Here is a 13,664-nt window from a genome sequence, read left to right on the forward strand (position 1 = left end):
GTCGTGGCCGCAGGGCAGGACGCTGAATGAAGGAGGATATGGCTATCTGTATGGAATATGAGGAGCGAGGCCCGATTTCGGGTTTTTTCCTCATTTTCACAAGCTTCATTTCTGCGAGCTTTTCATATGCTTATGCACTCTGGCCCTTCCATGTGGGATTTGGAACGGCTGCCAATCACAGCGTCTCACCCGCGGGCTGGGGGGAAAGGAGCAGCTTCATTAGCCATTTGTTGCCATCTCCAGAAGCAGCAGAATGGAAACATCTGAATTCCCATAGTTATTTCCGGAACGAAACTGATTAAAATAATTTCCTAGGTAGGTCAGAATCTTCCTTTTAACAATTTCACAAGAAAAGGCAAAGAGAAAAGTCTTCGTGGCGATGACATTAAATCTGCTTGGGTGACTCAGAATGTATGTTGGCACGGCAACACGCCATGTGGTGGGCAGCAGACATGTCTTGGTGGTGGCGGTGGCGTGACTGAAAGGGCCGGCTTCAGCAGGCCTCGCAGGGCTGCCTTCCTCTTGGCCTTTCACAGTCAAAGCGTTTGAAGCCCATCTTTTCATTCCCTTTTGCAGGGTCCTAATCAGTAGGAAGGACGTGATCACGTTTCCCCACCGTCCCCTTCTGTGGGTCGGCGTTCAAAGTGCCGCTTGTGTTCTGGGCCGCGCCGTAATGAGAATTTGAATTTCGAGCGGATCCTGAAGCATAAATGAAAAATTGCCCGTCGCCCAGCTGTGCGCCCGATGAATGCCTTCCCCCGCAGTTGATTCTGCACTTGTTCCCATTAACTCATTCATCCATCTGCGCGTGCGCCCACTCGGTTGCTGGACGGGCAAGCTGTATTGAGCGCCCACTGTGTGCCGTGCTCCCTGCTTGTCTTTAAATGGCAGCCATGCCTGGGCCTTCGTGCATGCCTTTGACGTGCTTGAACAGGGACGGGCAATGAGACGGGGAGAGACAGCACGGGCAGCCTGGAGAGATGGTCCTGGAAATCAGAGCCAGAGGAAATGGTCCTTCAGATGGGAAAAGGCAGAAGGCTCCCAGGAGACCAAGCACAGCACACAGGCCTTATCTCCTAGGATGCAGCACCTTTAGAAGGGATGCTTTAGGCATAGAGGGCATCCAGATGTTAGAACACTGAAGCCGTTAATTATTACATAGGGAAGCAAATCTCTGGGTGGGACTCACAGGTTTAGTGACCACCCTGCTCTGAGGATGGATAGTGAGACTCAGGACGAGGAAGTCAGGGAGTGGACAGAGCAGTCTTGAGCTTTCTGGGTTGATGGTGGCAGCCTCCTTTGGCTTCCCTGTTCCTGTGCAGCCTGGGACCTTGTACCCTCTCCGTACAATGAATGCAGCCACCTGGAGTCTGGGATTGCCTGGGCAGCCTGCTCATGCACAGGTGACATGTGCAGTTGGTCTTCCTTTCTCTCTAGGGTTTGAGGAAGAGCTGGTTGTTCATGAGGACCACTTGACACTAGCCAGACCCTGGGCCACAGCCCTGCTGCAGGCAGCGGCCATGCAGGACTTCTATAGCGAGGTCCTGGGGCTTGGACCAGGGGCCAGGCAGTCTCCACCCAGCACCACAGGCAGGGACACGGTGGTGATGTCCGTGGATTAATGTGAATGGGTCTCACAGGAGTGGAAAACTTTAAATACACACATTCTCCGCTCTCACTGGCTGCAGAATGCACTGGTCCCCCTGAACACAGGTCTCTAAAAGGCACAGGTGGTCTCTGTGAGCCGACCTCTCCTGGCTCTGCTCATGGGCACATGCTGCAGGCTGACCTGGCCTGCCAGACTCTGCAGTTGAGAGAGGCGAGGCCACACGCTCCAGGCTGGGCTCTCGAGGCCACACCTGGCCATCCCACACCCAGTATCTCCTTATATCCTCCTCTCCTCCTCAACCCAGCTTTTCGGGAGTTTTGAATGACCTACCACATACCAAACGCGGCTCCACGGCTGCCCCTGCCCAGCCTGCTTCTCCGCACCTGGGCTGTACACTTGCCACTACAGCCTTGACTCACACCCTCCAGCTGCTGCCCTCGAGCACTGGGCTCCTTGCCTAGGAAGACTCTAGAAATGCCCTCGGCCCCTGTGGTCAGACCTGGAGGTTCAGTGGTGGACGAGCCTGCTCCCGTGCCTCACAGCAGGGCCGACTCGAGGGCATGAGACCCGCTCTGCCCCTGGTTGGACCTCACCCTCCCTCACTTCCCCCTCCCTCTCTGGCCTCCCACACTCTCTGATGGCGGCGAGAGAACTGACATGTGCCAGCCTAGCAGTCCGTCTGGGCTGCCGTGACTAAATGCCACAGGCTGGGTGGCATGGCCATCAGAAATGCTTTCCCACAGTCCTGGAGGCTGAGAAGTCCATGGTCTCCTGGCAAGGCCAGCCTGACCCCAGGCCTCCTGTGCTGGCCTGCAGGTGGCCACCAGCTCTGTGTGTGCTCTCATGGCCCCTGTGTTGGCTGAGAGCGAGGGAGCTCTCTGAGCCTCTTCTTCAACGACACTAATCCTGCTGGATCAGGGCCCTGTCCCGTGACTGCACTTGACCTTACTCACTCCCTTAGTCATGGAGTCTCTACTTTTAGATCTGCCGTGGTGGCGGGATCCTGGGAGGTGAGCCATTTATCCCCCTGTGGTTCATGACCTTTAACTGGGCTTCCCGCTTTGTTTCCGTCTCCTGTGGGGACCCTCTTGACAGAGTGGGGGTGGGGGACAGGGACAAGCCAGTGAGTCCATCAGTGTCTAAGGGAGGCTTCCCTGCTTGGTCCAGCACGGTCCCCATGGCCTACCCCCGGGCTCTCCCACATCTCCTCCCGAGCCTCCTGAACGTCTCTGTCCCTGACTCACCCGTCCCACAGTGTCAGGTGCTCTCCCAGGACACGGCCCTCCTGCTGGGCCAGTGCTGCCCGTGCTCGGTGTGCAGAGTCAGACCCGGACGGCCTGCAGTGCTCATGGCCACGGCTCTAGCATGGAGCTCATCTCCTGGCCACGGAGGAAGACGCAGGAAAAGGTACAGAGGGAGCTGCCCAGGGATGATGAAAACCCACGCCTGTATGTGTGTGCATGTGTGCTGAGCCTCTGTCATGTGAATGATGTGTGTGGTGTGTGTGTGGTGTGGCACATGTAGTGTGTGCTCACATGTACATGGGTGTGATACACACATAGTACATGCTCTGGGTGCTGTGTGGCATGTGTGTGGTGACTTGTGTGTAGTGTATATGGCACATGTGTTTGTGTCGTATATGGTATGCATTATGCACATGTGGTGTTATACGTGTAGTAAGTGTGTGGTGTATTGTTCACATGTAGTGTGTGTGATGTGTAATGTGCGTGTGTTATGTATGTAGTGTGTATGACATGTGTTGTGTTTTTTATGTCACATTTGGTGTGTGTGGCAAGTGATTTGTATAGCCTGTGTTCTATGTATTTTGTGTGTAGCATGTTGTATGTGTGTAGTGTGAATGGTGTGAGCTGTGCATTGTTTGTCATATGTGATGTGCATATGTGTTTGTGGTGTGATATGTGTGTTGCGTGTGTGCTGTGTGTGATGTATTGCATGGTGGGTGTGTTTGTATTATTTGTGTTGTATGTGGTGTGTTACATGTGCAGTGTGTGTGGTGTATTGTATATGTGTAGTACTATGATGTGTGTTCTTTGTGTTATAGGTGGTGTGTATGGTGTGTTTGTGGTGTGTTGTGTGTGTGTCATGCATGTGGCATATTGTATACATGTGGTGTGAATGGTGTGAGTTGTGTGTGTCCGTGTGTGTGTGTTGTTATGTGTTGTGTCTGAGGGGTGCTGCTCTGTGCACTCGTCCTGGCTGGGAGGCCGGGCCTCTTGGTAGCCCCTCAGCTCACACCACTTCCTCTGACATGGAGCCGGGTGCCTCCTGGCAGGTCCGGCAGGGCTGGGGTCAGCCTGTCCTCCGCCTCCTTCCCTTCAGCAGCTTGTGACAACAGGATGTGCCACCCCTGGAAATGTGCTCCTGAACCACCTTTCCCTGGCCCCATGAAGCATGCTGTGTCCAGATTCATCCGTGTGACAGTGGCCCTGCAGCCTGCTGACAGGGTGGGGACGAGGCCTCCTCTGCCCACTGTGGGAGGGGCCGTTTTCCCAGGAGGGCTGCGCCTCAGGGGTGCTCCAGAGTGCAGACCTCCAGGTCCCCACCCTGCGAGGTTCAGAGCCCTGGTCTCAACTTGGCCGTGCCCTCTGGAGCACAGGGCAGTGTCCCGAGACACTGGGCGTTGCTCCGGCATCGGTGGACGGAGGCTGGGATGCCCTGGACACCCTGCGTGCTCAGGAGAGTTTCCTCTGTAGGCTTTGTCAGGCCCAGACGCAGGACAGCTGAGGCTGCGAAGCCCCTGCTCGGGTACCAGGTGTACCAGGGTACAGGTGTGGCTGTCTGAGGGCGTCCACAGGCCTGTGTAGGGCTGGCCTCCTGCCGCCACTGGGCACAGTGTCCTGGAGGAAGGCTGCTCTCACTTCTTGCCGTCTGTCTCTATTGGGCGAGAGTAGCTCCTGCCACCCTCCCTGCACCATGGACACTTCCCGGCCCTCTTCTGGCCTTGCCCTGACGGGAAGAGGTGACTTTGCCAGTGTGCTTCCTAGGCTCCCGTCGCTGCCTTCTGCCTCCTAGGGTCTTCCTTTCTGCCTCCTTGCTGGGGCCGGTGTCTGCACAGGGGTCAGCAGCTCCTGAGGCCCAGTGCCCGTGCAGTGCCTGGCGGGTTCGTCTCAGCCTCTGGGCCTTGCTGGGGGCTGGGCTAGCTCCTTCCCCCAGACCTGCCAGCCTTGGCGGACGCTTCCTTCCCCCGAAGCTGTGGCCTCCTTGTCCTCCAGTGGCTCCTCGGGACTCCCAGCACCCTTGCCAAGGTCGCCATGCTGCATCTCTCTTCTTAACGCCTGGCCTGGACTCTCTGCTGCTGACTGGACCCTGACTTGATGGACGAACTGCACGGACACGGCCTCCAGCAGGCTCATTCCCGCCTGTCCCTCCCACGCTCCAGCAGTTGCTGATTTGTCTTTGTCCCTCTCTCCACTGCATTTCTAGCGCTGCCCAAGTACGGTCCTGCACCCCGTGTGTCTCCTCCTGGCACCCAGAGGAGGAGACACACCCAAGCAGCTGGCAGGGGGAGTGACTCACAGATGTGCAATCTTGGTCAGGCCTCAAGTGGTCAATGAGTAATTAGGTGTGGCCGCCTGCCTCGGCCTGGCTCCATGGATGCCTCGTTTCTGCCTGATTTGGGCCCCACTTACTGTGTGGACCCTGCGCCCTCACCCTCCTGCTCAGAGCCTGTGTGGGGAAGTCACCATCCCCGGCCCAGCCAGGTCCTTCCCTTCCTTCATGACAACCCTGAAAGCCCAGACCATCTCTCTCGGGTTCCTGTGACAGACGCTCCCTTCCCAGGTGTCAGACGGAGGGTACAGGCCTGTGCTCATTTTTCAGGGCCAGTGAGAGGGTTGGTTGGTTCTTAGGCTTAGGGGCTTCGGCAGGGGTTGGCTCCAGCAGCGCTCCTTGGAAAAGTGTGCTCCGTAGTCAGAGGGTTTAATCAGTGCTCATTGCATTGTGGGAAATTCCCAATGCATCCCGGGCACACTCCAGGCTGTGGGAAGTCCTAGAGGACACTTTCCCCGCAGCCAGGCATTCCCAGCCGGCTGAGCCAGTTCAACCTGCAGGGCTAATGCTGAGCTCAGAGCTTCCCCGAAGGAGACTCAACAAAAGTGACCCTGGGGCACCCACGGGCATCGCGGCTCAGCAGCACAGGGCAGGCCCCATAGTCCATGCTTCTTGACATTCTCCAGGCGACTCTGATTGTCACTCAGTTTGGAATGTGTGCTCACTGGCCACAGAGCCCAAGAGTCAGCTGCTTCTTCCTTTGTTCAGCGAGAGCTCAGAGGTGGGGCAAATCCACCTCCGACCCACCCTGTGGGTGAGCATCTTGGGAACAGGCCTCCTACAGTGATGGTCCAGGGCTGGGAAAGAAGGCAGAGGGGAGGGCCTTCACAAAGGGGCCCTGCGTGGAGACGGAGAGAGTCCTTCCTGTGCTTCTCACAGCAGCCCTGCCCTGGGGGAAAAGGGGAGAAAGTTTCCTCTGTGGATTTTATTTATCCCAGTTTGGGCAGGACCCAGGCAAGTGCTTTTAGTGCAATTTCCACTGATCTCTAGTGTTTAAGCTAACATGGAAAAACCAAGTCATCAGAGAAGACTGGGGTGTGTGTGGACCCCTACCACCACCTATGGAGGAGCCCGAGTCAGGGGCTAGCACTGAGCCCCAGGTGCCTGTGAGGGACAGCAGGCCATCAGCCTTGTGCACACGGCTCCATGAAAGTATGCTGGGCAGGAGGGCATGCGGCGCCCAGCACTTGGCCCAGTAGGACAGAGGGACCCTCAAAAAGCAAGGGCATCGGCCTTTATGGAAGCTGGTCACGAGTGGCCATCATTGGCAGTTTGCAGGGTCCTGCAGACATGGTCTGCAAGCCAGGCTGCCCCATGCCAAGCCCTCACCACACAGTGTGGACTGAGCCAGAGGGCAGGCAGTGGGTGGGTCAGCCTGGACTCGGCTCTCTATCTGCTGCCTTTAGGGTCATTGCAGTGACGGCCAACACTGTGGCACCCGACAGGACAATGTCTCAGGGCCAGTAGATACATTCAGGCACCCTGTGGCAGTGAGAACTGCCCGCCCCGTCTTATCAGGACACGTCTTTGGCCTCTTCTTCCTACCGTATCGATGGTTTCCTGAGTGGAGTCTGGAAGCTGGAACTGAATAGTCTGTGCATTTTCTTTCCTTTGTGTGGAAGAAAGAGAAGCATCTCTATGGGATTTGACTTATAAAGTAGAGTCAGGTCCGCAGAGTGGCAAGAAGAAACAAAAAGCTACTGTGCTCTTGGTGCACAAAGGCAGGCGCTCCTGGCGCTTTGGCTGGAGCTCTGGGGTTCTGGCAGCTCTAGCGACACCATGAGAGTGGCCCATGGAAACGGTTGACGGGGAGGCCCCAATCTGAACTCAGGCCTGGCTGGTTCTCCTGCCCAGAGGCCCTCTCAGGAGAAGAAAGCGGTCCAGCAGACACCATGTCGGGAATCCAGTGGACCCTCTGAGGCAGTCGGTGCACTGCCAGAGCAAACTCTGTCCTGTCAGAGACCCAGGGCCAACCCACATGGGACTTTCCTTTCTTGTGCCCTCTTTTCCAGGTTCCAAGTTTAGGCATAAGTCTTTGAGCTGCCACTTCAAGGGCAGCTACTCCTGTGGGTCCAGGTTTATTTTGCGGAGTTCTCTAAGGCCAGAAGTCATCCAAGGCCAAACAAGATGGCATGTCAGCATGGCATCTGCGTATCGTGGAGGGAAGATGAGAAGGTAGGCCTGAGGTGGAGCCAAACGTCACCGCGAGGCCCATTTCCCCTCCCCTTCCTTTCTGATTGCTAGGTTTGTTCATAGAGGATTACCCTGAGGTTGCAAAAGTGACAACTCCTTCTTCTTCGCGACAGCATACGGAACAATCTGGATTGCCTTGCAGATAGAAAGCCGTTCTTAAATGGCCAGTTGTCTGATGGCTGCAAACCCCAAACCCTGTGGCTGCTTTTGGTGCTAAATCCCCCAATATCTGAAACTGGCTGTTCTTTTCAGGGGAGGGGACAGTGGCTGTAAGCAGAGGCTGTTGGTTTGCAAAGCTCCTTTGTGGAGACTACTCTCTCTGCTGCACTTCTAATTTCAAAGTGCTGCTCGGCTTTAAAGTAGTCATTTCTGTGCTGGGCTCTTCTCTAGGTCCAGAGCCTACTGTCGGTTACCTGATATAAAAATGCCCAGAGACTTGAATATGCAGAGAACGTTTTGCATGTCAGCATTTCATTCATTCATATTTTGAGAGCGGGCCCCTAGGAAAGAGCCTTCTGCACCCCTAAACTCCAGTGACAGCACGGGGTGCAGCAGTACAGCAGGCCTGACAGAGGCTCGTTAACTTGGCAAGCCAGTGAAGGAGTGCAGGAGGTGGCTGCTCTCTGGCACCCCTTCCCCCAGTTAGAAAACAAGCAGACGGTGGGACCCATTTGAGTTTTAATTCAGCTCCAAAAATTGGCCATGCTCGAGGAGCGGAGGCTGGCCAGGTCAGTTCCGGGCTCTGGGTGAATTGTGATTCCCCCCATCTGTGCATGTCCCTGGCTTCAGGGTGGACCAGATACCACCAATGGAGTGGTCCTTGCTGCCAGCCCAGATCCGTGCGGCCAGGATCTCAGCAGCCCAGACTTCATTCCCCACTCCCCTGAGATGCACTTTGAAGCTGACAGCCTGGCGCTGGAAGCAAGTTCTTCCGGTCACAGAAAACTGGCTTCCTGGGCTGTCCCCGGGGGCTGCTTTCTGCAGCCCATTCTGGTACACAGATGGCAATAAGGCTTGGAAATCAGACGCACCTAGATTCCTTGTTCTGGACAAATGACAGCCTTCCCGAGCCTCCATCTCTCCTCCAGAATGCGGATCTTGTTCCAGGGCCCATCTCGAAAGGTGCTTTCAGAACCCATGGAGACAGAGCCGTGGCACGGCCGTGGAGGTGCACTTGTTCCCAGGCCTGGGGCCCTGCCTCCTCCCGTCTGTCTTCTTTTCCAGCCTTGGAAAGTGAGATAGTCTTTGCCACATATTCAAGGGAATACGGAGCCTGGCAAAGAGGGCACACAAAAGGAAAGTCCCGTGAGGGTTGGCCCTGGGTCACTGACAGGACAGAGTTTGCTCTGGGCAGGGTACTGACTGCTGGGTCCACTGGAATCCCCACATGGCGTCTGCCAGGACCACGGTCTTCTCCTGAAATGGCCTCTGGACAGGAGAACCAGGGATGGTCAAAAAAGAACGGATTGATAGCTCAATGTCAGCCAATTCTAGGAATTCAGCCTGTGTGGACGCTCACTTCATCGCTCTTCTCCGCATCTCAGAGAACCCCTTCTGTCATGACTCTGTGCACAGGGATTTGTCAGAGGTCTTGGTTCTTACATTTCCATGGTCAAGTCTCTTTCTATTTTTAAACCTCACCCTGCAATTACATGCTTACTATTTGAAGAATTCACGTATTTCTAAAAACTGGTAAGAAGAGAGAAAATAGGAAACAATCTCCCGCCCCACCTGCAGTGACTCACCTGGTGGAACCCTGTGTCTTTGCCAGGGCTTGAGTAAGCAGTGATCAGGCAGCAGGCCCTGAGGTCAAGTTATCAGCTTTGTTGGAACAGTGCAGGGGCAAAGAGAAGCTCCCGGTGTCTTCCTGGCTCCTGAGGGCTGCCTGGAGGGGGTGGAAGTCCTCCAGGACCAGAATCAGCCTCCTCCACTTGCTCCACTGGGGTGGCCTTCTGAGCTGACTCTCCCCAGCCCCAGGCCACATGGATGCTGTGCTGCTGGTTCAGCAATCCCAGGTGAGGCTGAGCGGGGAGGGCAGCTTGAAGCACTTCAGTCTGTGAGCACCCTGACACTGAAGAGAAGGGATCTGGGTTTTGCACTCAGTATGTGCTCCAACCTCTATTGTACAGCCGGTCCCTGGCTTAGGATGGTTGACTTATGATTTTCTAACCTTACAGTCAGCATCCAGTGGATTCTGTACTCTGAACTGTGAACATCGATCTTTCCTTGAATAATAATATAAGGTCTGACCTCTCCTCGTCCCATGACCATGAGTGAGAGTAACAGACACTACACTGTGCTCTGCTGCTAAGTTGCAATGCTTGGTAGGCTAGGGGTATTAAAGGCATTTTCTACTCAGGGTTTATTGGCTTCTGGCCACCATGAGGTCAGCAGTGCCCATCTGATGCCTTTCTTCAACCATGGTGTTCTGCCTTAACCTCAGGCCCAAAGCCATGAAATTGGTTGATCATGGCCTGAATTTCTGAAACTGAGAGCCTCCAAAATAACATTTTTCTCCTCTAAGTTGTTCTTGTCAGGTATTTCAGTCTCAGCAGTAAAAAGCTGACTAACAGAGAGATTCATATTGAAATGTGGGGTTGTTGCTGTGACTAACCTAATCCTGTGGTTCAGAAGCCTTTGGAACGGGTTTGTGGGAGGAGTGTGGAAAAGTTTGGAGACGCAGTATGGAAAGGTCTGAGAATTTTGCAGTCAGAGCTTAATGGGTGATTTTAGTGGGCAAGCAAAAGACCAGAATAAGGACAGTACCGGATTCTATTGGAAATTGGACTGGAGTCCAGTTGTGTTGTATTCTGACAAAGACTTTGTATACATTTTTTTTTCCAAATCCTGAGACTTAATATGAGGCTGAAGTTTTAAAAGTGATGCACTAATTAATCCGGAAGAGGAAGTTTCAAGGCAGCACAGCACCCTGTCAGTCACTGGCATAGGTTTTGCTGGCAGCTTTTAAACAGGTTTAGTGTAAGAACTGGGAACAGAAAGCAGAACTGAAGGATTTTAAAAGCCTTCTGGTTGGCCAGAAAGTACATGTAAAACTGGGGCCAGGGAAGCTATAGTAGTTTCAGAGATCACAGCCACTAAAGAGAGGCTAAGGACTTTGCATGGAACCACTAAGAAAGATGCTTGGAGGACATCTCGGGAATTTGAAGGGCCACACTCATTACAGGCTCAAGGGTATAGAAGTAGAAACTCCTTTAATAGACCATGGGGTGCCATGCATAGGGTGCATAGGGTGCCCGGGGAGTTGTTAACTCGGGATTTGTTTCACTCTACTTACCTGCCCAAGCCCTCAGAGGCTGTCGCGGTCTTGGTTCAGTGTGGCCTGATTCCTGTGGGAGCTGGTGGCAGATCTGGCATCATCCATGTGATGTTGGTTCTGCAGGATGCTGCAGTTAGGAGGTCACGAAGGCTTCTACCAAGACGTCAGAGGAAGGCTGGGAGGGGTGTCAGGGTCAGAACCCCGTGGGCTGCCCTGAGAGGGAAATGGGTGAAGCTGTGACCGTGAGGCCAGAGCGAATGGGCTCCAGAGATGAAGGGAAGCCAGTCACGTGGACGGTCTGCCGAGGAAGGCTGCCCGGGGTGGAGAGAGCCGGTTTAAAAGAGAGACCGCGTGCACCACGGGGTCCCAGAGGCAGGAATGCCCAAACCCTTGGGAGAGAACCTGTCCCTGCCTGCGTCCTGGGTGCTGAACACGGAGGGGTGTGTTCTGTTGGCCCAGCTGGAGTCCTGTCTTGTTTGGTCCCATTCCTTCTTTATATGCTGCGATTCCTCCCATTGGAACAGAAATGTTGACTCTGTGCCATTTTATTCTGCATCTACGTAACTTGCTTTTCATTTTTTTACAGAGGCTCAGAGCCAATAGTTTGCCTCGAGTCTTAGATGAGACTTTGGACTTGGATTTGGGGCAAAGCTGGAACTGTTGAGACTGCGAATCTTGGAGATGGACTCCTGTATTTTTCATTATGAGATGGACACAGGGGCCAGGGGCAGAATATTATAGTTTGGACATGAAGTATCCCCACAAAAGATCCTGTGTTCATGCAAGAATACCCAGAGGTTAAAGGTTAGATTGTGAGAGCTATAACCTCATCAGTCCATCCTGGTTTGAATGACTAACTGGGTGGTCACTGTAAGCGCATGGGACGTGGCTGGAGGAGGTGGTGGTCACTGTAAGCGCATGGGACGTGGCTGGAGAGGTGGTGGTCACTGTAAGCACATGGAATGTGGCTGGAGGAGGTGGTGGTCACTGTAAGCGCATGGGACATGGCTGGAGGAGGTGGTGGTCACTGTAAGTGCATGGGACGTGGCTGGAGGAGGTGGTGGTCACTGTAAGCGCATGGGACGTGGCTGGACGAGGTGGTGGTCACTGTAAGCGCATGGGACGTGGCTGGAGGAGGTGGTGGTCACTGTAAGCACATGGGACGTGGCTGGAGGAGGTGGTGGTCACTGTAACTGCATGGGACGTGGCTGGAGGAGGTGGTGGAGGAGGTGGTGGTCACTGTAAGCGCATGGGACGTGGCTGGAGGAGGTGGTGGTCACTGTAAGCGCATGGGACGTGGCTGGAGGAGGTGGTGGTCACTGTAAGCGCATGGGACGTGGCTGGAGAGGTGGTGGTCACTGTAAGCGCATGGGACGTGGCTGGAGGAGGTGGTGGTCACTGTAAGCGCATGGGACGTGGCTGGAGGAGGTGGTGGTCACTGTAAGCGCATGGGACATGGCTGGAGGAGGTGGTGGTCACTGTAAGTGCATGGGACATGGCTGGAGGAGGTGATGGTCACTGTAAGCGCATGGGACGTGGCTGGAGAGGTGGTGGTCACTGTAAGCACATGGAATGTGGCTGGAGGAGGTGGTGGTCACTGTAAGCGCATGGGACGTGGCTGGAGAGGTGGTGGTCCCTGTAAGCGCATGGGACGTGGCTGGAGGAGGGGTCCCTCGGGGCATGCCCTGCAGAGCCCCTCCTCCTGCAGCCCCTTCCTCCTTTCCTCTCTGCTCCCAGCCACTGTGGACAGAGTAGCTGCCGTCCAGTGGTGGCCTCTGCCTTGAGGTTGAAAGCAATGGAGCCAGCCTACCCCAGACTGAACCACTGACACCCGGAGCCCACACAAACTTCTCTTCCCTGAGGGTTTCTTGCCAGGTATTTTGGCCACATAATGAACAGTCGACTAACACATCAGTAAGAGGAGACTTCCTCCCCCTCCTCTGTCTCTTGGGTTCTCATGGGGTGCTCAGAACACACTGGGACCAATACACCTCTGCTGAGCTGAGGAATGAACGAAGGGGACCTTGGCCCTTTGTGGTGACACAGATTTCTCTCGTTCAGGCACATCTGATCCATTTATGCGCTTTCGTGAAAATCCCTTAAACATGGCCAAGACTCACCACATCCATCCTCAGGGCAGGCTGGGCTTTTGAAAGAGCTATCTGCGGGTTCCTTTAATGAAAACCAAACAACATAAATTGTGCCAAGACACACAAGCAAGGCCCTGGGGGAGCAAGGCTCCTCTCTAATTACCTGCCGCGAGCAGGGGCTGGCCGTGGGGGCTGAGTGGGATAGATACGTACAGAGCATCTGTCATCAGAGCGAAGCCTGTGCTGTCACAGTGTGCCTCCTGCCACCTGGGAACCTCACAGGACCATGGGGAAGCCCGAAACCAGCCCAGCCTGGTCTCTCCCCTCCCCCTGCCACCCAAGACCTGGCTGGTAACTTTCAGATCACAAAACACAGAATACGACTTTCCTTCCCTGAGAACCAACTCACAGCCCAGATCCCTTTCCTGTGCCCGTTCAGCTGTTCACAGAGGACTTGGGGCCCTCCCAGCACCCTGTGCGGGACGTCGCCACTCGTCACTCAACCTGCTCTTGGTGCTGTCTTGTAATCGACTGTTACCAGCAGGAGCGAAGGCAGGCTTTGCGGGATGTTCTTAGGCCCGAGGGAAGGATCGCTGTCTTTGTTACCTGGGTGTGGGTGGACCAGCTCCCCCTCAGAAGACCCTGCCTGGACATGTGTGTTCCTGAGACACCTCTCAGACTTCAAGAGGTAAGGCCAACTTCATGGATGTTGGAAAAAAAAGGTTGATTCACAAAACCCCTGAGTGGCATCCCAAGAAGGCTTCTCTGTGAGGCTTTGCCGTCAGCTCTGAACGACTGGGGGAAAGTCGGAACCCAACACAGAGGCACGTGAATGAGGGCGGCACAGAGGGGCGGTTGTCCTAAGGGGACGGTGGCTTCCCCGGCCACAGCTGGCCCAGCTGGCACTGGCAACCGAGATGGGCAC

At 54.9% G+C, this 13,664-nt stretch overlaps 1 long non-coding RNA gene across 1 annotated transcript in view; it reads left to right on the forward strand.

The window, feature by feature from the left end:
• Positions 1-2,547: 2,547 nt before the first annotated feature.
• The window catches only part of LOC113187939 (uncharacterized), a 50,472-nt gene continuing 39,355 nt past the window's right edge, over positions 2,548-13,664 (forward strand). The window contains exons 1-2 of the long non-coding RNA XR_003301474.2: positions 2,548-2,619; positions 2,865-3,016. This is a non-coding gene — a long non-coding RNA (uncharacterized LOC113187939). The remainder of the gene's footprint in view (positions 2,620-2,864; positions 3,017-13,664) is intronic.

This window comes from Urocitellus parryii, chromosome 1 (genome assembly GCF_045843805.1).
Source record: "Urocitellus parryii isolate mUroPar1 chromosome 1, mUroPar1.hap1, whole genome shotgun sequence".
In the NCBI taxonomy this organism is placed as follows: Eukaryota; Metazoa; Chordata; class Mammalia; order Rodentia; family Sciuridae; genus Urocitellus; species Urocitellus parryii.